We start from the raw sequence: 21,523 nt of genomic DNA on the forward strand, positions 1-21,523 counted from the left end.
CCCAGGATGGTGTGGAGTGCAAAAAAATGATGGATTTAGGCCCAGATCCTTGTACTGAGGTGAATGTATGACATTGTTCTACATTCTGTCCATCAACTGTTTTTTTTGCAATTTTCACCCCGAGTGTGCTGGGTATACTCAGACGTGTGTCCCAGGCTCTCCACACCACTGGAGTCAAGCTATCCAGGCTGATGAAGGCTGATAGCCAGAAACCAGTCCTTGGATGCTTGATTCCGGTCTGGGAAAGACATGGCTTGGTAGTTCGGACTGGACTGTTCCCATGAGGCAAAGAGTCAGAGCTGATTTGCATATAGCCAGTGTCTAACCCAGGATGGTGTGGAGTGCAAAAAAATGATGGATTTAGGCCCAGATCCTTGTACTGGGGTGAATGTATGACATTGTTCTACATTCTGTCCATCAACTGTGTTTTTTGCAATTTTCACCCCGAGTGTGCTGGGTATACTCAGACGTGAGTCCCAGGCTCTCCACACCACTGGAGTCAAGCTATCCAGGCTGATGAAGGCTGATAGCCAGAAACCGGTCCTTGGATGCTTGATTCCGGTCTGGGAAAGACATGGCTTGGTAGTTCGGACTGGACTGTTCCCATGAGGCACAGGGTCAGAGCTGATTTGCATATAGCCAGTGTCTAACCCAGGGTGGTGTGGAGTGCAAAAAAATGATGGATTTAGGCCCAGATCCTTGTACTGGGGTGAATGTATGACATTGTTCTACATTCTGTCTATCAACTGTGTTTTTTGCAATTTTCACCCCGAGTGTACTGGGTATACTCAGACGTGAGTCCCAGGCTCTCCACACCACTGGAGTCAAGCTATCCAGGCTGATGAAGGCTGATAGCCAGAAACCGGTCCTTGGATGCTTGATTCCGGTCTGGGAAAGACATGGCTTGGTAGTTCGGACTGGACTGTTCCCATGAGGCACAGGGTCAGAGCTGATTTGCATATAGCCAGTGTCTAACCCAGGGTGGTGTGGAGAGCAAAAAAATGATGGATTTAGGTCCAGATCCTTGTACTGGGGTGAATGTATGACATTGTTCTACATTCTGTCCATCAACTGTGTTTTTTGCAATTTTCACCCCGAGTGTGCTGGGTATACTCAGACGTGTGTCCCAGGCTCTCCACACCACTGGAGTCAAGCTATCCAGGCTGATGAAGGCTGATAGCCAGAAACCAGTCCTTGGATGCTTGATTCCGGTCTGGGAAAGACATGGCTTGGTAGTTCGGATTGGACTGTTCCCATGAGACACAGGGTCAGAGCTGATTTGCATATAGCCAGTGTCTAACCCAGGGTGGTGTGGAGTGCAAAAAAATGATGGATTTAGGCCCAGATCCTTGTACTGGGGTGAATGTATGACATTGTTCTACATTCTGTCCATCAACTGTGTTTTTTGCAATTTTCACCCCGAGTGTGCTGGGTATACTCAGACGTGAGTCCCAGGCTCTCCACACCACTGGAGTCAAGCTATCCAGGCTGATGAAGGCTGATAGCCAGAAACCGGTCCTTGGATGCTTGATTCCGGTCTGGGAAAGACATGGCTTGGTAGTTCGGACTGGACTGTTCCCATGAGGCACAGGGTCAGAGCTGATTTGCATATAGCCAGTGTCTAACCCAGGGTGGTGTGGAGTGCAAAAAAATGATGGATTTAGGCCCAGATCCTTGTACTGGGGTGAATGTATGAGATTGTTAACATTCTGTCTATCAACTGTGTTTTTTGCAATTTTCACCCCGAGTGTACTGGGTATACTCAGACGTGAGTCCCAGGCTCTCCACACCACTGGAGTCAAGCTATCCAGGCTGATGAAGGCTGATAGCCAGAAACCGGTCCTTGGATGCTTGATTCCGGTCTGGGAAAGACATGGCTTGGTAGTTCGGACTGGACTGTTCCCATGAGGCACAGGGTCAGAGCTGATTTGCATATAGCCAGTGTCTAACCCAGGGTGGTGTGGAGTGCAAACAAATTATGGATTTAGGTCCAGATCCTTGTACTGGGGTGAATGTATGACATTGTTCTACATTCTGTCCATCAACTGTGTTTTTTGCAATTTTCACCCCGAGTGTGCTGGGTATACTCAGACGTGTGTCCCAGGCTCTCCACACCACTGGAGTCAAGCTATCCAGGCTGATGAAGGCTGATAGCCAGAAACCAGTCCTTGGATGCTTGATTCCGGTCTGGGAAAGACATGGCTTGGTAGTTCGGACTGGACTGTTCCCATGAGACACAGGGTCAGAGCTGATTTGCATATAGCCAGTGTCTAACCCAGGGTGGTGTGGAGTGCAAAAAAATGATGGATTTAGGCCCAGATCCTTGTACTGGGGTGAATGTATGACATTGTTCTACATTCTGTCTATCAACTGTGTTTTTTGCAATTTTCACCCCGAGTGTACTGGGTATACTCAGACGTGAGTCCCAGGCTCTCCACACCACTGGAGTCAAGCTATCCAGGCTGATGAAGGCTGATAGCCAGAAACCGGTCCTTGGATGCTTGATTCCGGTCTGGGAAAGACATGGCTTGGTAGTTCGGACTGGACTGTTCCCATGAGGCACAGGGTCAGAGCTGATTTGCATATAGCCAGTGTCTAACCCAGGGTGGTGTGGAGTGCAAACAAATGATGGATTTAGGCCCAGATCCTTGTACTGGGGTGAATGTATGACATTGTTCTACATTCTGTCCATCAACTGTGTTTTTTGCAATTTTCACCCCGAGTGTGCTGGGTATACTCAGACGTGAGTCCCAGGCTCTCCACACCACTGGAGTCAAGCTATCCAGGCTGATAGCCAGAAACCGGTCCTTGGATGCTTGATTCCGGTCTGGGAAAGACATGGCTTGGTAGTTCGGACTGGACTGTTCCCATGAGGCACAGGGTCAGAGCTGATTTGCATATAGCCAGTGTCTAACCCAGGGTGGTGTGGAGTGCAAAAAAATGATGGATTTAGGTCCAGATCCTTGTACTGGGGTGAATGTATGACATTGTTCTACATTCTGTCCATCAACTGTGTTTTTTGCAATTTTCACCCCTAGTGTGCTGGGTATACTCAGACATGAGTCCCAGGCTCTCCACACCACTGGAGTCAAGCTATCCAGGCTGATGAAGGCTGATAGCCAGAAACCGGTCCTTGGATGCTTGATTCCGGTCTGGGAAAGACATGGCTTGGTAGTTCGGACTGGACTGTTCCCATGAGGCACAGGGTCAGAGCTGATTTGCATATAGCCAGTGTCTAACCCAGGGTGGTGTGGAGTGCAAACAAATGATGGATTTAGGCCCAGATCCTTGTACTGGGGTAAATGTATGACATTGTTCTACATTCTGTCCATCAACTGTGTTTTTTGCAATTTTCACCCCGAGTGTGCTGGGTATACTCAGACGTGAGTCCCAGGCTCTCCACACCACTGGAGTCAAGCTATCCAGGCTGATAGCCAGAAACCGGTCCTTGGATGCTTGATTCCGGTCTGGGAAAGACATGGCTTGGTAGTTCGGACTGGACTGTTCCCATGAGGCACAGGGTCAGAGCTGATTTGTATATAGCCAGTGTCTAACCCAGGGTGGTGTGGAGTGCAAAAAAATGATGGATTTAGGTCCAGATCCTTGTACTGGGGTGAATGTATGACATTTTTCTACATTCTGTCCATCAACTGTGTTTTTTGCAATTTTCACCCCGAGTGTGCTGGGTATACTCAGACGTGTGTCCCAGGCTCTCCACACCACTGGAGTCAAGCTATCCAGGCTGATGAAGGCTGATAGCCAGAAACCAGTCCTTGGATGCTTGATTCCGGTCTGGGAAAGACATGGCTTGGTAGTTTGGACTGGACTGTTCCCATGAGGCACAGGGTCAGAGCTGATTTGCATATAGCCAGTGTCTAACCCAGGGTGGTGTGGAGTGCAAAAAAATGATGGATTTAGGCCCAGATCCTTGTACTGGGGTGAATGTATGACATTGTTCTACATTCTGTCCATCAACTGTGTTTTTTGCAATTTTCACCCCGAGTGTGCTGGGTATACTTAGACGTGAGTCCCAGGCTCTCCACACCACTGGAGTCAAGCTATCCAGGCTGATGAAGGCTGATAGCCAGAAACCGGTCCTTGGATGCTTGATTCCGGTCTGGGAAAGACATGGCTTGGTAGTTCGGACTGGACTGTTCCCATGAGGCACAGGGTCAGAGCTGATTTGCATATAGCCAGTGTCTAACCCAGGGTGGTGTGGAGTGCAAAAAAATGATGGATTTAGGCCCAGATCCTTGTACTGGGGTGAACGTATGACATTGTTCTACATTCTGTCTATCAACTGTGTTTTTTGAAATTTTCACCCCAAGTGTACTGGGTATACTCAGACGTGAGTCCCAGGCTCTCCACACCACTGGAGTCAAGCTATCCAGGCTGATGAAGGCTGATAGCCAGAAACCGGTCCTTGGATGCTTGATTCCGGTCTGGGAAAGACATGGCTTGGTAGTTCGGACTGGACTGTTCCCATGAGGCACAGGGTCAGAGCTGATTTGCATATAGCCAGTGTCTAACCCAGGGTGGTGTGGAGTGCAAACAAATGATGGATTTAGGCCCAGATCCTTGTACTGGGGTGAATGTATGACATTGTTCTACATTCTGTCCATCAACTGTGTTTTTTGCAATTTTCACCCCGAGTGTGCTGGGTATACTCAGACGTGAGTCCCAGGCTCTCCACACCACTGGAGTCAAGCTATCCAGGCTGATAGCCAGAAACCGGTCCTTGGATGCTTGATTCCGGTCTGGGAAAGACATGGCTTGGTAGTTCGGACTGGACTGTTCCCATGAGGCACAGGGTCAGAGCTGATTTGCATATAGCCAGTGTCTAACCCAGGATGGTGTGGAGTGCAAAAAAATGATGGATTTAGGCCCAGATCCTTGTACTGAGGTGAATGTATGACATTGTTCTACATTCTGTCCATCAACTGTGTTTTTTGCAATTTTCACCCCGAGTGTGCTGGGTATACTCAGACGTGTGTCCCAGGCTCTCCACACCACTGGAGTCAAGCTATCCAGGCTGATGAAGGCTGATAGCCAGAAACCAGTCCTTGGATGCTTGATTCCGGTCTGGGAAAGACATGGCTTGGTAGTTCGGACTGGACTGTTCCCATGAGGCACAGGGTCAGAGCTGATTTGCATATAGCCAGTGTCTAACCCAGGATGGTGTGGAGTGCAAAAAAATGATGGATTTAGGCCCAGATCCTTGTACTGGGGTGAATGTATGACATTGTTCTACATTCTGTCCATCAACTGTGTTTTTTGCAATTTTCACCCCGAGTGTGCTGGGTATACTCAGACGTGAGTCCCAGGCTCTCCACACCACTGGAGTCAAGCTATCCAGGCTGATGAAGGCTGATAGCCAGAAACCGGTCCTTGGATGCTTGATTCCGGTCTGGGAAAGACATGGCTTGGTAGTTCGGACTGGACTGTTCCCATGAGGCACAGGGTCAGAGCTGATTTGCATATAGCCAGTGTCTAACCCAGGGTGGTGTGGAGTGCAAAAAAATGATGGATTTAGGCCCAGATCCTTGTACTGGGGTGAATGTATGACATTGTTCTACATTCTGTCTATCGACTGTGTTTTTTGCAATTTTCACCCCGAGTGTACTGGGTATACTCAGACGTGAGTCCCAGGCTCTCCACACCACTGGAGTCAAGCTATCCAGGCTGATGAAGGCTGATAGCCAGAAACCGGTCCTTGGATGCTTGATTCCGGTCTGGGAAAGACATGGCTTGGTAGTTCGGACTGGACTGTTCCCATGAGGCACAGGGTCAGAGCTGATTTGCATATAGCCAGTGTCTAACCCAGGGTGGTGTGGAGTGCAAAAAAATGATGGATTTAGGTCCAGATCCTTGTACTGGGGTGAATGTATGACATTGTTCTACATTCTGTCCATCAACTGTGTTTTTGCAATTTTCACCCCGAGTGTGCTGGGTATACTCAGACGTGTGTCCCAGGCTCTCCACACCACAGGAGTCAAGCTATCCAGGCTGATGAAGGCTGATAGCCAGAAACCAGTCCTTGGATGCTTGATTCCGGTCTGGGAAAGACATGGCTTGGTAGTTCGGACTGGACTGTTCCCATGAGACACAGGGTCAGAGCTGATTTGCATATAGCCAGTGTCTAACCCAGGGTGGTGTGGAGTGCAAAAAAATGATGGATTTAGGCCCAGATCCTTGTACTGGGGTCAATGTATGACATTGTTCTACATTCTGTCCATCAATTGTGTTTTTTGCAATTTTTACCCCGAGTGTGCTGGGTATACTCAGACGTGAGTCCCAGGCTCTCCACACCACTGGAGTCAAGCTATCCAGGCTGATGAAGGCTGATAGCCAGAAACCGGTCCTTGGATGCTTGATTCCGGTCTGGGAAAGACATGGCTTGGTAGTTCGGACTGGACTGTTCCCATGAGGCACAGGGTCAGAGCTGATTTGCATATAGCCAGTGTCTAACCCAGGGTGGTGTGGAGTGCAAAAAAATGATGGATTTAGGCCCAGATCCTTGTACTGGGGTGAATGTATGACATTGTTCTACATTCTGTCTATCAACTGTGTTTTTTGCAATTTTCACCCCGAGTGTACTCGGTATACTCAGACGTGAGTCCCAGGCTCTCCACACCACTGGAGTCAAGCTATCCAGGCTGATGAAGGCTGATAGCCAGAAACCGGTCCTTGGATGCTTGATTCCGGTCTGGGAAAGACATGGCTTGGTAGTTCGGACTGGACTGTTCCCATGAGGCACAGGGTCAGAGCTGATTTGCATATAGCCAGTGTCTAACCCAGGGTGGTGTGGAGTGCAAACAAATGATGGATTTAGGCCCAGATCCTTGTACTGGGGTGAATGTATGACATTGCTCTACATTCTGTCCATCAACTGTGTTTTTTTGCAATTTTCACCCCGAGTGTGCTGGGTATACTCAGACGTGAGTCCCAGGCTCTCCACACCACTGGAGTCAAGCTATCCAGGCTGATAGCCAGAAACCGGTCCTTGGATGCTTGATTCCGGTCTGGGAAAGACATGGCTTGGTAGTTCGGACTGGACTGTTCCCATGAGGCACAGGGTCAGAGCTGATTTGCATATAGCCAGTGTCTAACCCAGGGTGGTGTGGAGTGCAAAAAAATGATGGATTTAGGTCCAGATCCTTGTACTGGGGTGAATGTATGACATTTTTCTACATTCTGTCCATCAACTGTGTTTTTTGCAATTTTCACCCCGAGTGTGCTGGGTATACTCAGACGTGTGTCCCAGGCTCTCACACCACTGGAGTCAAGCTATCCAGGCTGATGAAGGCTGATAGCCAGAAACCAGTCCTTGGATGCTTGATTCCGGTCTGGGAAAGACATGGCTTGGTAGTTTGGACTGGACTGTTCCCATGAGGCACAGGGTCAGAGCTGATTTGCATATAGCCAGTGTCTAACCCAGGGTGGTGTGGAGTGCAAAAAAATGATGGATTTAGGCCCAGATCCTTGTACTGGGGTGAATGTATGACATTGTTCTACATTCTGTCCATCAACTGTGTTTTTTGCAATTTTCACCCCGAGTGTGCTGGGTATACTCAGACGTGAGTCCCAGGCTCTCCACACCACTGGAGTCAAGCTATCCAGGCTGATGAAGGCTGATAGCCAGAAACCGGTCCTTGGATGCTTGATTCCGGTCTGGGAAAGACATGGCTTGGTAGTTCGGACTGGACTGTTCCCATGAGGCACAGGGTCAGAGCTGATTTGCATATAGCCAGTGTCTAACCCAGGGTGGTGTGGAGTGCAAACAAATGATGGATTTAGGCCCAGATCCTTGTACTGGGGTGAATGTATGACATTGTTCTACATTCTGTCCATCAACTGTGTTTTTTGCAATTTTCACCCCGAGTGTGCTGGGTATACTCAGACGTGAGTCCCAGGCTCTCCACACCACTGGAGTCAAGCTATCCAGGCTGATAGCCAGAAACCGGTCCTTGGATGCTTGATTCCGGTCTGGGAAAGACATGGCTTGGTAGTTCGGACTGGACTGTTCCCATGAGGCACAGGGTCAGAGCTGATTTGCATATAGCCAGTGTCTAACCCAGGATGGTGTGGAGTGCAAAAAAATGATGGATTTAGGCCCAGATCCTTGTACTGGGGTGAATGTATGACATTGTTCTACATTCTGTCCATCAACTGTGTTTTTTGCAATTTTCACCCCGAGTGTGCTGGGTATACTCAGACGTGTGTCCCAGGCTCTCCACACCACTGGAGTCAAGCTATCCAGGCTGATGAAGGCTGATAGCCAGAAACCAGTCCTTGGATGCTTGATTCCGGTCTGGGAAAGACATGGCTTGGTAGTTCGGACTGGACTGTTCCCATGAGGCACAGGGTCAGAGCTGATTTGCATATAGCCAGTGTCTAACCCAGGATGGTGTGGAGTGCAAAAAAATGATGGATTTAGGCCCAGATCCTTGTACTGGGGTGAATGTATGACATTGTTCTACATTCTGTCCATCAACTGTGTTTTTTGCAATTTTCACCCCGAGTGTCCTGGGTATACTCAGACGTGAGTCCCAGGCTCTCCACACCACTGGAGTCAAGCTATCCAGGCTGATGAAGGCTGATAGCCAGAAACCGGTCCTTGGATGCTTGATTCCGGTCTGGGAAAGACATGGCTTGGTAGTTCGGACTGGACTGTTCCCATGAGGCACAGGGTCAGAGCTGATTTGCATATAGCCAGTGTCTAACCCAGGGTGGTGTGGAGTGCAAAAAAATGATGGATTTAGGCCCAGATCCTTGTACTGGGGTGAATGTATGACATTGTTCTACATTCTGTCTATCAACTGTGTTTTTTGCAATTTTCACCCCGAGTGTACTGGGTATACTCAGACGTGAGTCCCAGGCTCTCCACACCACTGGAGTCAAGCTATCCAGGCTGATGAAGGCTGATAGCCAGAAACCGGTCCTTGGATGCTTGATTCCGGTCTGGGAAAGACATGGCTTGGTAGTTCGGACTGGACTGTTCCCATGAGGCACAGGGTCAGAGCTGATTTGCATATAGCCAGTGTCTAACCCAGGGTGGTGTGGAGTGCTAAAAAATGATGGATTTAGGCCCAGATCCTTGTACTGGGGTGAATGTATGACATTGTTCTACATTCTGTCCATCAACTGTGTTTTTTGCAATTTTCACCCCGAGTGTGCTGGGTATACTCAGACGTGAGTCCCAGGCTCTCCACACCACTGAAGTCAAGCTATCCAGGCTGATGAAGGCTGATAGCCAGAAACCGGTCCTTGGATGCTTGATTCTGGTCTGGGAAAGGCATGGCTTGGTAGTTCGGACTGGACTGTTCCCATGAGGCACAGGGTCAGAGCTGATTTGCATATAGCCAGTGTCTAACCCAGAGTGGTGTGGAGTGCAAAAAAATGATGGATTTAGGCCCAGATCCTTGTACTGGGGTGAATGTATGACATTGTTCTACATTCTGTCCATCAACTGTGTTTTTTGCAATTTTCACCCCGAGTGTGCTGGGTATACTCAGACGTAAGTCCCAGGCTCTCCACACCACTGGAGTCAAGCTATCCAGGCTGATGAAGGCTGATAGCCAGAAACCGGTCCTTGGATGCTTGATTCCGGTCTGGGAAAGACATGGCTTGGTAGTTCGGACTGGACTGTTCCCATGAGGCACAGGGTCAGAGCTCATTTGCATATAGCCAGTGTCTAACCCAGGGTGGTGTGGAGTGCAAAAAAATGATGGATTTAGGCCCAGATCCTTGTACTGGGGTGAATGTATGACATTGTTCTACATTCTGTCTATCAACTGTGTTTTTTGGAATTTTCACCCCGAGTGTGCTGGGTATACTCAGACATGAGTCCCAGGCTCTCCACACCACAGGAGTCAAGCTATCCAGGCTGATGAAGGCTGATAGCCAGAAACCGGTCCTTGGATGCTTGATTCCGGTCTGGGAAAGACATGGCTTGGTAGTTCGGACTGGACTGTTCCCATGAGGCACAGGGTCAGAGCTCATTTGCATATAGCCAGTGTCTAACCCAGGGTGGTGTGGAGTGCAAAAAAATGATGGATTTAGGCCCAGATCCTTGTACTGGGGTGAATGTATGACATTGTTCTACATTCTGTCTATCAACTGTGTTTTTTGGAATTTTCACCCCGAGTGTGCTGGGTATACTCAGACATGAGTCCCAGGCTCTCCACACCACTGGAGTCAAGCTATCCAGGCTGATAGCCAGAAACCGGTCCTTGGATGCTTGATTCCGGTCTGGGAAAGACATGGCTTGGTAGTTCGGACTGGACTGTTCCCATGAGGCACAGGGTCAGAGCTGATTTGCATATAGCCAGTGTCTAACCCAGGGTGGTGTGGAGTGCAAAAAAATGATGGATTTAGGTCCAGATCCTTGTACTGGGGTGAATGTATGACATTTTTCTACATTCTGTCCATCAACTGTGTTTTTTGCAATTTTCACCCCGAGTGTGCTGGGTATACTCAGACGTGTGTCCCAGGCTCTCACACCACTGGAGTCAAGCTATCCAGGCTGATGAAGGCTGATAGCCAGAAACCAGTCCTTGGATGCTTGATTCCGGTCTGGGAAAGACATGGCTTGGTAGTTTGGACTGGACTGTTCCCATGAGGCACAGGGTCAGAGCTGATTTGCATATAGCCAGTGTCTAACCCAGGGTGGTGTGGAGTGCAAAAAAATGATGGATTTAGGCCCAGATCCTTGTACTGGGGTGAATGTATGACATTGTTCTACATTCTGTCCATCATCTGTGTTTTTTGCAATTTTCACCCCGAGTGTGCTGGGTATACTCAGACGTGAGTCCCAGGCTCTCCACACCACTGGAGTCAAGCTATCCAGGCTGATGAAGGCTGATAGCCAGAAACCGGTCCTTGGATGCTTGATTCCGGTCTGGGAAAGACATGGCTTGGTAGTTCGGACTGGACTGTTCCCATGAGGCACAGGGTCAGAGCTGATTTGCATATAGCCAGTGTCTAACCCAGGGTGGTGTGGAGTGCAAACAAATGATGGATTTAGGCCCAGATCCTTGTACTGGGGTGAATGTATGACATTGTTCTACATTCTGTCCATCAACTGTGTTTTTTGCAATTTTCACCCCGAGTGTGCTGGGTATACTCAGACGTGAGTCCCAGGCTCTCCACACCACTGGAGTCAAGCTATCCAGGCTGATAGCCAGAAACCGGTCCTTGGATGCTTGATTCCGGTCTGGGAAAGACATGGCTTGGTAGTTCGGACTGGACTGTTCCCATGAGGCACAGGGTCAGAGCTGATTTGCATATAGCCAGTGTCTAACCCAGGATGGTGTGGAGTGCAAAAAAATGATGGATTTAGGCCCAGATCCTTGTACTGGGGTGAATGTATGACATTGTTCTACATTCTGTCCATCAACTGTGTTTTTTGCAATTTTCACCCCGAGTGTGCTGGGTATACTCAGACGTGTGTCCCAGGCTCTCCACACCACTGGAGTCAAGCTATCCAGGCTGATGAAGGCTGATAGCCAGAAACCAGTCCTTGGATGCTTGATTCCGGTCTGGGAAAGACATGGCTTGGTAGTTCGGACTGGACTGTTCCCATGAGGCACAGGGTCAGAGCTGATTTGCATATAGCCAGTGTCTAACCCAGGATGGTGTGGAGTGCAAAAAAATGATGGATTTAGGCCCAGATCCTTGTACTGGGGTGAATGTATGACATTGTTCTACATTCTGTCCATCAACTGTGTTTTTTGCAATTTTCACCCCGAGTGTGCTGGGTATACTCAGACGTGAGTCCCAGGCTCTCCACACCACTGGAGTCAAGCTATCCAGGCTGATGAAGGCTGATAGCCAGAAACCGGTCCTTGGATGCTTGATTCCGGTCTGGGAAAGACATGGCTTGGTAGTTCGGACTGGACTGTTCCCATGAGGCACAGGGTCAGAGCTGATTTGCATATAGCCAGTGTCTAACCCAGGGTGGTGTGGAGTGCAAAAAAATGATGGATTTAGGCCCAGATCCTTGTACTGGGGTGAATGTATGACATTGTTCTACATTCTGTCTATCAACTGTGTTTTTTGCAATTTTCACCCCGAGTGTACTGGGTATACTCAGACGTGAGTCCCAGGCTCTCCACACCACTGGAGTCAAGCTATCCAGGCTGATGAAGGCTGATAGCCAGAAACCGGTCCTTGGATGCTTGATTCCGGTCTGGGAAAGACATGGCTTGGTAGTTCGGACTGGACTGTTCCCATGAGGCACAGGGTCAGAGCTGATTTGCATATAGCCAGTGTCTAACCCAGGGTGGTGTGGAGTGCTAAAAAATGATGGATTTAGGCCCAGATCCTTGTACTGGGGTGAATGTATGACATTGTTCTACATTCTGTCCATCAACTGTGTTTTTTGCAATTTTCACCCCGAGTGTGCTGGGTATACTCAGACGTGAGTCCCAGGCTCTCCACACCACTGAAGTCAAGCTATCCAGGCTGATGAAGGCTGATAGCCAGAAACCGGTCCTTGGATGCTTGATTCTGGTCTGGGAAAGGCATGGCTTGGTAGTTCGGACTGGACTGTTCCCATGAGGCACAGGGTCAGAGCTGATTTGCATATAGCCAGTGTCTAACCCAGAGTGGTGTGGAGTGCAAAAAAATGATGGATTTAGGCCCAGATCCTTGTACTGGGGTGAATGTATGACATTGTTCTACATTCTGTCCATCAACTGTGTTTTTTGCAATTTTCACCCCGAGTGTGCTGGGTATACTCAGACGTAAGTCCCAGGCTCTCCACACCACTGGAGTCAAGCTATCCAGGCTGATGAAGGCTGATAGCCAGAAACCGGTCCTTGGATGCTTGATTCCGGTCTGGGAAAGACATGGCTTGGTAGTTCGGACTGGACTGTTCCCATGAGGCACAGGGTCAGAGCTCATTTGCATATAGCCAGTGTCTAACCCAGGGTGGTGTGGAGTGCAAAAAAATGATGGATTTAGGCCCAGATCCTTGTACTGGGGTGAATGTATGACATTGTTCTACATTCTGTCTATCAACTGTGTTTTTTGGAATTTTCACCCCGAGTGTGCTGGGTATACTCAGACATGAGTCCCAGGCTCTCCACACCACAGGAGTCAAGCTATCCAGGCTGATGAAGGCTGATAGCCAGAAACCGGTCCTTGGATGCTTGATTCCGGTCTGGAAAAGACATGGCTTGGTAGTTAGGACTGGACTGTTCCCATGAGGCACAGGGTCAAAGCTGATTTGCATATAGCCAGTGTCTAACCCAGGGTGGTGTGGAGTGCAAACAAATGATGGATTTAGGCCCAGATCCTTGTACTGGGGTGAATGTATGACATTGTTCTACATTCTGTCCATCAACTGTGTTTTTTGCAATTTTCACCCCGAGTGTGCTGGGTATACTCAGACGTGAGTCCCAGGCTCTCCACACCACTGGAGTCAAGCTATCCAGGCTGATAGGCAGAAACCGGTCCTTGGATGCTTGATTCCGGTCTGGGAAAGACATGGCTTGGTAGTTCGGACTGGACTGTTCCCATGAGGCACAGGGTCAGAGCTGATTTGCATATAGCCAGTGTCTAACCCAGGGTGGTGTGGAGTGCAAAAAAATGATGGATTTAGGTCCAGATCCTTGTACTGGGGTGAATGTATGACATTGTTCTACATTCTGTCCATCAACTGTGTTTTTTGCAATTTTCACCCCGAGTGTGCTGGGTATACTCAGACGTGTGTCCCAGGCTCTCCACACCACTGGAGTCAAGCTATCCAGGCTGATGAAGGCTGATAGCCAGAAACCAGTCCTTGGATGCTTGATTCCGGTCTGGGAAAGACATGGCTTGGTAGTTCGGACTGGACTGTTCCCATGAGGCACAGGGTCAGAGCTGATTTGCATATAGCCAGTGTCTAACCCAGGGTGGTGTGGAGTGCAAAAAAATGATGGATTTAGGCCAAGATCCTTGTACTGGGGTGAATGTATGACATTGTTCTACATTCTGTCCATCAACTGTGTTTTTTGCAATTTTCACCCCGAGTGTGCTGGGTATACTCAGACGTGAGTCCCAGGCTCTCCACACCACTGGAGTCAAGCTATCCAGGCTGATGAAGGCTGATAGCCAGAAACCGGTCCTTGGATGCTTGATTCCGGTCTGGGAAAGACATGGCTTGGTAGTTCGGACTGGACTGTTCCCATGAGGCACAGGGTCAGAGCTGATTTGCATATAGCCAGTGTCTAACCCAGGGTGGTGTGGAGTGCTAAAAAATGATGGATTTAGGCCCATATCCTTGTACTGGGGTGAATGTATGACATTGTTCTACATTCTGTCCATCAACTGTGTTTTTTGCAATTTTCACCCCGAGTGTGCTGGGTATACTCAGACGTGAGTCCCAGGCTCTCCACACCACTGGAGTCAAGCTATCCAGGCTGATGAAGGCTGATAGCCAGAAACCGGTCCTTGGATGCTTGATTCTGGTCTGGGAAAGACATGGCTTGGTAGTTCGGACTGGCCTGTTCCCATGAGGCACAGGGTCAGAGCTGATTTGCATATAGCCAGTGTCTAACTCAGGGTGGTGTGGAGTGCAAAAAAATGATGGGTTTAGGCCCAGATCCTTGTACTTGGGTGAATGTATGACATTGTTCTACATTGTGTCCATCAACTGTGTTTTTTGCAATTTTCACCCCGAGTGTGCTGGGTATACTCAGACATGAGTCCCAGGCTCTCCACACCACAGGAGTCAAGCTATCCAGGCTGATGAAGGCTGATAGCCAGAAACCGGTCCTTGGATGCTTGATTCCGGTCTGGAAAAGACATGGCTTGGTAGTTAGGACTGGACTGTTCCCATGAGGCACAGGGTCAAAGCTGATTTGCATATAGCCAGTGTCTAACCCAGGGTGGTGTGGAGTGCAAAAAAATGATGGATTTAGGCCCAGATCCTTGTACTGGGGTGAATGTATGACATTGTTCTACATTCTGTCCATCAACTGTGTTTTTTGCAATTTTCACCCCGAGTGTGCTGGGTATACTCAGACGTGAGTCCCAGGCTCTCCACACCACTGGAGTCAAGCTATCCAGGCTGATGAAGGCTGATAGCCAGAGACCGGTCTTTGGATGCTTGATTCCGGTCTGGGAAAGACATGGCTTGGTAGTTCGGACTGGACTGTTCCCATGAGGCACAGAGTCAGAGCTGATTTGCATATAGCCAGTTCTAACCCAGGGTGGTGTGGAGTGCAAAAATATGATGGATTTAGGCCCAGATCCTTGTACTGGGGTGAATGTATGACATTGTTCTACATTCTGTCCATCAACTGTGTTTTTTGCAATTTTCACCCCGAGTGTGTTGGGTATACTCAGACGTGAGTCCCAGGCTCTCCACACCACTGGAGTCAAGCTATCCAGGCTGATGAAGGCTGATAGCCAGAAACCGGTCCTTGGATGCTTGATTCCGGTCTGGGAAAGACATGGCTTGGTAGTTCGGATTGGACTGTTTCCATGAGGCACAGGGTCAGAGCTGATTTGCATATAGCCAGTGTCTAACCCAGGGTGGTTTGGAGTGCAACAAAATGACGGATTTAGGCCCAGATCCTTGTACTGGGGTGAATGTATGACATTGTTCTACATTCTATCCATCAACTGTGTTTTTTGCAATTTTCACCCGGTACCCGGAAGCCATCCCTCTGAGGACAGTGACGGCCCCCGTGGTGGGACGAGCGCTGATGGGAATTTTCTCACGAGTGGGATTCCCTCTAGAGGTGGTGTCTGACCGAGGCACCAATTTCATATCGAAATATATGAAGTCCCTTTGGTAATAGTGTGGTGTAACCTACAAGTTCACCACCCCTTACCCCCCCAAGGAAACGGGTTGGTTGAAAGATTCAACCGAACCCTGAAAGGCATGATCATGGGCCTAGAAGGACCAATGTGGCGTAAGTGGGACGTCCTCTTACCATGCCTACTGTTTGCATACCGAGAGGTGCCGCAGAAGTCGCTCAGGTTCAGTCCCTTCGAGCTTTTGTACGGTCACCCGGTCCGAGGACCTCTGAGTCTGGTTAGGGAAGGCTGGGAGCAATCTCCCAGGAAACCTCCCCAGAATGTATACAGTTACATGCTGGCCTTCTGAAACCAGACCAGGCGATTCAGACAACTTGCTGAGGCAAATCTGGAAGCCAGCCAGTAAAAGATGAAGCGGTGGTACGACCAGAATGCCCCTCTGGTCAAACTTCAACCTGGACAAAAGGTGTGGGTCTTGGCCCCAGTGGAGCCTTGTGCACTTCAGGATAAGTGGACAGGTCCATTTGAGGTTGTGGAGCGCAAGAGTCCTGTCACCTACCTGCTGAACTTGCGAACTCCCAGGAACCCTTTAAGGGTCCTACATGTTAACCGCCTTAAACCCCACTTGGAGAGGTCCAAAGTGGGCATGCTCTTGGCAACCGATGACGGAATGGAGGAGGAGACGGAACCTCTTCCGGACCTCTTGGTAGCCTCTGAGAAAGATGGGTTAACTTCTCACCCTCCCTGCCCCCTGAACAACAGAGTGACTGTCGCCAGCTGCTGGGGCAGTTTCCTGATCTGTACTCCCTGGTTCCCGGTGTCACAGATTGGTGCGTCCATGATGTGGACACAGGAGACAGTTTGCCAGTGAAGCACAAGGCTTACAGCGTAACTGACAGGGTAAGAGCCTGCATCAAGGAGGAAGTCTCGCAGATGTTTGCTCTTGGGGTGATTGAGTCCTCCAGCAGTCCTTGGGCCAGCCCAGTGGTCTTGGTCCCGAAAGGCTGCAACGCCGGGAGCCACACCCGAACTCCGGTTCTGTGTGGACTATCGAGGACTCAATTCGGTCACGAAGACGAACGCGCACCCCATCCCCAGAGCTGATTAGCTCATCAGTTGGTTGGGGGCTGCTCGGTATCTCAGCATGTTTGACTTAACGTCTGGGTTCTGGCAGATCGCCTTAACTGACGGGGCCAAAGAGAGGTCAGCGTTCTCAACCCCAGACGGGCATTTCCAGTTCTGGGTTATGTCATTTGGGATGAAGAACGCCCCTGCCACCTTCCAGAGGTTGGTGAACCGGGTGTTGGTTGGACTGGACGCGTTCAGTGCCGCCTACCTGGACGACATCGCAGTTCTTCAGCTGCACATGGGAAGAACACTTGCGACACCTATGGGAAGTGATGTCGGCACTGTGCCAGGCAGGCCTCATGATCAAGGCAAGCAAATGTCAGATCGGGCAGGGTTACGTGGTGTACTTGGGACACCAAGTTGGGATCGGCCAGGTGGCGCCCCTTCAACCCAAGATTGAGACCATCCTGAATTGGGAACCCCCCAAGACCCAAACGGAGGTGAGGGCCTTCCTCAGACTCACTGGGTACTACAGGAGGTTTGTCAAGGGGTATGGCAGCATCGTTGCCCCCTTGACAGAGCTGACTTCAAAGAAGCAGCCCCTGAAAGTGATCTGGACTGACGCCTGTCAGGAAGCATTCGACAACCTGAAAGCGGCCATGGGCACGGCGCCCGTGCTCCTGGCTCCTGATTTCTCCAAAGATTTCCTAGTGCAGACAGACGCTTCATAGCATGGGGTAGGGGCTGTTCTTTCACAAATGACTGAGGAGGGCTGGGACCAACCTGTAGCCTTCATCAGTCGGAGGTTACTTCCACGGGAGCAACGGTGGAGTACGATTGAGAGAGAAGCTTTTGCTGTGGTCTGGGCCTTGAGGAAGCTAAGACCCTACTTGTTTGGGTCTCACTTCCGAGTTCAGACAGACCACAGGCCCCTAAGATGGTTGATGCAGACGAGGGGTGAGAACCCGAAACTGTTGAGGGGTCCATCTCCCTACAGGGTATGGACTTTACGGTGGAACACCGCCCGGGCATAGACCACGCCAATGCTGACGGTCTGTCCAGGTTTTTCCACCTTAGTGATGAGGAACTCACTGGGGAAGGGTAGTTATCCTCACCTTTCAGCTGGAGGGGACACGTGTTAGACCTGGCACCTTGGCGTGAGTCTCCCTTTCACTTTTTGCTGATGTGCCTCAGATGTTTTTGCTGGTGTTCGATGCTCAGGGCACTGCGCCACGGCCAACCCGTGCTGCAATGCAAGTGCGCCCTATATAAAGTGTATCCGTAATTGATTTCCATGATTGGCTTATTTGGTTTACTGTCAGTCCCCAGTAACGTGCACCAGGAGTGCCGGGGCTTGTAGATACAAATGTCGCTAGTGGGCCTGCAGCGCTGGTTGCGCCACCCACCGAAGCGGTCTCGTAAAAGATGTCTTGGGTCCACCATTGCAGACCCTGCGTACAGGCTGGTACTGTCACGCTGACTGTGCAAATGCCCACACTTGCCAGTCCCTAAACCTTCCCTAACCTTCATATCAGTCACCCCTATGGTAGGCCCAAGGGCAGGGTGCATTGTAAGCGTAAGGTAGAACAAGCCCTGATGTGTGTGGCATGTCCTAGTAGCGAATTTCGTTCTTCACTATTGAAGGACTGACTGTTCTCTAAGGCCAAGGTGAGCGGCTGGAACTATTACACGCTATAGTCCCGGCCGGCTCAGGGAACACGGTGGCATGTCGAGTTTGGTATGCCTGAATAATAAAATACTTCCTTTAGCAAGGTTTATTTTAATATCCTGTGTATGCAACTGCTACTTTTAGAAAGTTAGCATTTGCTCGCCTGACTATTTCAGCCCCCCTCTGCTAGAATGTGTATCTGTTATCTGAGTTTGTGTGAGTGACAGGGCTGGGGAATTCCCGCGGACAGTCGGGGTTCCCAGGTGGTGAATAGGGTGCTTACACCAGGATGGGTGGGCGGAGTAGTCCTTAACTCTGAATAGGGTTGTGCTCCACCACCACAATGCTGGCTCCACCTCCTGCGGAGCGTCTGATGTCCCTGCCCTGCACCCTGAAAGGAGACGGCAGCGTCCTGTCAACAGAGTACTCCAAAACCGGGTTGAACCAGGCTCAGGCCCCCTGGCCTGCCAAGACAAAAGAAACCGAGTATAAAGGTAAGAGCCCTGCTCCTAAAAAATTGGATCCAGTTTTGATCACGACGAACCTCTGCCCAACTAGAAGGACCAAGAGAAGCTGAGGAGAAGGAAACCCGCAGTAGTGCCTTGCTGAGGATGGAGATGAAAAGAAAAGAAAGGACTTTGAAGACTTGTGCCTGAAACTATCTCCAAGGGCTTGATCACGAGCTTACCCCCTGAACAGAACCCCAGGACCATTGGGTTCTATTCTGCCTGTGCCTGTTTGCTGTTGGGCCTTTAGTTCTTATACCCTCACCGGAGTTGTGACTCGGGTGCCTTCGCCCTCAAAGGTCGTGACAGCTCGAAGCCTGGTCGCCCCGCTCATGCTTGAGTCGCTCTCCGCTTCACTGCTGGGCCGCCCGCTCTCCTGTCACCTCGCCTGCTATCGAGCACGCTGTGGGCCTCTCATCTTCTGCCGCAGGAATCTGCACGGAGCGCATCTGATAGCCTCGGACGGTCCGTAGGTCGTAACGTACTCGACTGTCTCGCTTAGCCCTCCTGCATACCAAGGCTGTGCCGCACCTCAAGAAGGCCTTCCATACTGCGGTACCGGAGGCCCGGTGCTTCACCCGTCTGCCCAAGAACGCGACGCCCCACCCAGATCCACAGGTACGACCTGGTGTGCTACGAAGTAGTACGCCCCGCAGGCCTGAACGGCGCTTCGCCCCGTGAGCTGCATCAGATCCCAGATCACCACAACCCTCCACACCATCCCGCTCATCCGCCTCACACCTCGAGGGGGCTCCGAGCTGGATAGATCCTTTGGAGAATCGTTGGCCTTGTCCAGGGTCCGCCCTCACAAGTAGCCATGCCTGAAACGCCTCGGACACTCATCGCAAGGTACATTGGAGCTCTATCCCGAGTTCGCATCAGATCCAGGGTCCACAATGTTTGTTTTCCCTGTCATCGTACCTTGCTAACCAAGGACACTTAAGAACAATTGCCTATTTAAATCTGGTGGCCTTCATTCGCTAAATGTTATATGGTCTTGTGATAATTCTGCATATATTTTTACATAAAGTCTACGTATTTTTGATACAATCCTACGACTGGTGTCCATTTGTGGTGGGTCAGTGGGTTTCCTGTATGTGATCATAAATATCCTTGCCCCTCTCCTTTTTACACTGTACATTAATGCCCTAGAAACAACATTGTTACCAGCCACATTAGGCGTCCTGTGTATAGGTAGCACCGCCATTCCGGTGCTCCTACACGCGGATGAAGCGGTTTTGCTATCCCGTACCCCCATTGGCCTCCAAAGGTTACTGAACTCCTTTGGAGATTTTATGTCTTCTCTCGATCTGGTCGTTAATTCTTCCAAATCCCAGGTCATGACTATGGGGCACCATGTTAAGAAGCAAAGAACACTCTTTTGTAAAGGTATTGAACTACAAAGAGTAGTGGCATTTACATATTTGGGGGTTTTATTCGATACAAATTGTTCCTGGGCCCCCCAAGAATCTGCTAAAAGGAATGCTCTAACTCGTGCTGGATCTGCCCTGCTTACCCTGACCCATCGCCTAGGGGGAAAACCATATGATGCAATTTTAAAAATATATAAAGCCAAATGCATAGCATTAACCACCTATGGTGCTGCTATTTGGGGTTATACCTCAATGACTGAGATACAAAGGGCTGAAAATAAGGTATTTCGGTGTCTTCTCTCGGTCCCTCAATCTACTGCCACTTTTGCAGTACATCAGGAATTAGGCATGGGGTATGTTGAAGACCTGATAAATCTGGCCCCCCTCATACAATGGATAAAAATATGGCTTAATCCGGATTTAATTTTAAATCAGCAAATCATGAGGGATTGTATTTGCCTAGACAATGTTAAAGGTATCAAATGGCTCTCCTATGTTAAGTCTGTTTTTATTAAGCTAGGAAGACCAGAAATCTATGAAAGGCTGGACTCCATTTTGAAAGGAGATATAAACTGGGTCAAAACGCACTTTATGGCTTTAAGGACACAGGAGCGGGAGGCTGATCAATGCTCAAACCCACAGTAAGAGCCCATTTTTTAATTGCTACTCCAGATTCTTTGGAATTATATTTAAAGGTAGTCACTAGGCCTTTCCACAGATGGCTATTAACAAGGTTTATGTTCAACCAAATCCCTTTTCTGTTAGGAACAAACCAGGTATGGAATACTGTTGACAAGGTTTTACCCTGTGATTGTGATAATTGTTCTGTCCAGGACACTACTTATTTCATCTTTTTTTGTAAACACTATTCAGTAATAAGGAAAAAATACATCATTCCATTACTTAAGGGCGCATGGTTACGTCAAGTCAAACCTGCTCTAATGTTCCTGCAATTGTTGCATAATGTCTAGGTCTTTTTTAATATTGGGAGCTACTTGGTGGCAGCTGTTAGATTGAAAAAGCTAAGACCCATTAATAATGCGGAATTATGATGCTCTATGTTTTAATGTAGATCATTGTATTTGGTAATGCATTTTGCACCATTGGCTTGTTAAGTAAATCATGTGTAGTATTTGGCTTTTACATCTTAAGAATTA

The sequence above is a fragment of the Lissotriton vulgaris genome, chromosome 5, assembly GCF_964263255.1.
Source record: "Lissotriton vulgaris chromosome 5, aLisVul1.2, whole genome shotgun sequence".
In the NCBI taxonomy this organism is placed as follows: Eukaryota; Metazoa; Chordata; class Amphibia; order Caudata; family Salamandridae; genus Lissotriton; species Lissotriton vulgaris.